Source organism: Neovison vison, chromosome 2, assembly GCF_020171115.1.
Source record: "Neovison vison isolate M4711 chromosome 2, ASM_NN_V1, whole genome shotgun sequence".
NCBI lineage: Eukaryota > Metazoa > Chordata > Mammalia > Carnivora > Mustelidae > Neogale > Neogale vison.
The window spans coordinates 131,958,254-131,960,866 of record NC_058092.1 but is presented as its reverse complement, the minus strand read 5'-3'; the positions used below and the strand labels follow the sequence as shown (position 1 = coordinate 131,960,866).

At 48.7% G+C, this 2,613-nt stretch overlaps 1 pseudogene; it reads left to right on the top strand.

The window, feature by feature from the left end:
• The first annotated feature begins 336 nt into the window (after window positions 1–336).
• Window positions 337–1,853, top strand: LOC122898863 (annotated as a pseudogene).
• The last annotated feature ends 760 nt before the right edge of the window (window positions 1,854–2,613 follow it).

Sequence of the window (2,613 nt, the reverse complement as noted above, 5' to 3'; positions counted from 1 at the left end):
TTTTCCCCATGTGGTGTGTCTGGGAGTACTAAACCAGGCCATTCTTCTTTCTATGGGGAAGGCAGAATGCTGCGTTTTGGCTCCAGAATTCACTGTCAAGAGGACTTGCTGACCTGAAGGGTGAGGATGAAATTGTAAACCCAAGCTCCTTTTCAATTCAGTGCCAAACAAAAGGCAGTTTCAGTGTACAGCAGCTTATTTGAATATCCAGCACCTGAGTAAAGGTGTATGTCAGATATTTGCTCACACTGGAGTTTGTGTCTATGATGACTGACAAATAAAGTGGTGTCATCAAGAGGCCATGGAGGCTTTTTTGCAATGGGTTTGCCGCCAGAACACAGGTGTCCTGAAAACCACCGCTCATCCTAAACCAGAATGGGGAAGGAAAAGACTCATATCAACATTGTTGTCATCGGACACGTAGATTCGGGCAAGTCTACCACTACTGGTCATCTGATCTACAAATGTGGTGGGATCGATAAAAGAACTATCAAAAATTTCGAGAAGGAGGCTGCTGAGATGGGAAAAGGCTCCTTCAAGTACGCCTGGGTCTTGGATAAACTGAAAACTGAATGTGAACGTGGTATCACCATTGATATCTCCCTGTGGAAATTTGAGACCAGCAAGTATTATGTGACTATCATTGATGCTCCAGGATGCAGAGACTTTATCAAAAACATGATTACATGCACATCCCAGGCTGACTGTGCTGTCCTGACTGTTGCTGCTGGTGTTCGTGAATTTGAAGCAGGTATCTCCAAGAACGGACAGACCCGTGAGCATGCCCTTCTGGCTTACACACTGGGTGTAAAAGAACTAATTGTTGGTGTTAACAAAATGGATTCCACTGAGCCACCCTACAGCCAGAAGAGATATGAGGAAATCGTTAAGGAAGTCAGCACCTACATTAAGAAAATTGGCTACAACCCCGACACAGTAGCATTTGTGCCAATTTCTGGTTGGAATGGTGACAACATGCTGGAGCCAAGTGCTAATATGCCTTGGTTCAAGGGATGGAAAGTCACCCATAAAGATGGGAATGCCAGTGGAACCACACTGCTTGAAGCTCTGGATTGCATTCTGCCACCAACTCGTCCAACTGACAAGCCCTTGCGTCTGCCTCTCCAGGACGTCTACAAAATTGGTGGTATTGGTACTGTCCCTGTGGGCTGAGTGGAGACTGGTGTCCTTAAGCCTGGCATGGTGGTCACTTTTGCTCCAGTCAATGTTACAACTGAAGTCAAGTCTGTTGAAATGCACCATGAAGCTTTGAGTGAGGCTCTTCCTGGGGACAATGTGGGCTTCAATGTCAAGAACGTATCTATCAAAGATGTTTGTTGTGGCAATGTGGCTGGTGACAGCAAAAATGACCCACCAATGGAAGCAGCTGGCTTCACAACTCAGGTGATTATCCTGAACCATCCAGGCCAAATTAGTGCTGGATATGCACCTGTGCTGGTTTGTCTCACAGCTCACATTGCTTGCAAGTTTGCTGAGCTGTAGGAGAAGATAGATCATCGTTCTGGAAAAAAGCTGGAAGATGGTCCCAAGTTCTTGAAATCTGGTGACGCTGCCATTGTTGATATGGTTCCTGGCAAGCCTATGTGTGTTGAGAGCTTCTCTGACTATCCTCCTCTGGGCCATTTTGCTGTTCGTGACATGAGACAGACGGTTGCTGTGGGCGTCATCAAAGCAGTGGACAAGAAGGCAACTAGAGATGGCAAGGTCACCAAGTAGTCCCAGAAAGCTCAGAAGGCTAAATGAATATTATACACAATACCTACCACCCCAGTCTTAATCAGTGGTGGAAGAACGGTCTCAGAACTGTTTGTGTCAATTGGCCATTTAACTTTAATAATAAAAGACTGGTTAATGATAACAATGCATCATAAAACCTTCAGAAGGGGGGACAAGATGGCGGGGTAGTAGGAAGAGGCGTCTTTTCAGCTGGTACCCCAAAGAGAGCTGATTACCTACCAAAGAACACCGATCACCCATGAAATCAGCCTGAGATCAGAATTATACACGTCTGGATCTCTACAAGGGCAGAAGATGCCAGTGAGCAGGTAAAGTGGAATGGGAACTGCGGACTGATATCGGAAGATAAACAAAAGGGGGAGGGAGCCACCAGAGGTGACTGGTGGGAGAGTAATACCCCAATACGAGCGAGAGTGCCCTGCGTCTGGGGACCAGCATTAACTTGGAGACTGGTTGAAAGCACTCCAAAAGAGCAAAGGATCGCGGGGGGAAATTGTGGGAATTGGGGAGGCTAGGGACCAGGGCTTAAGTCCCCGGTTCCAGACGGCCTCCCCAGTGCGGAGGCAGAGAGAGTGCAGCGGAGAAACCAGTTCCTGGTCCCTAAGCCGCCAGTGCGCCCCAGAGCGCATGGGTTCCAGCTCCTGTGAGGGGATGGGAGCTGCGCCGGTCTGCAGAATGCGCACTAGCCCTACCACAAAGCTTGAGATACGTGCGCACGTCGCTCAAGCTCCCCTGGGTTACTGAGGCCCGGCAGACGCTCCTTGACCCGCGCCATTGTTTCAAAGCCTAAGCCACGCGCGCGCGAAACTCTTCCCCGGACAGAGGAGTGCAAAAGCCCAGCATGCGGCTTACGGA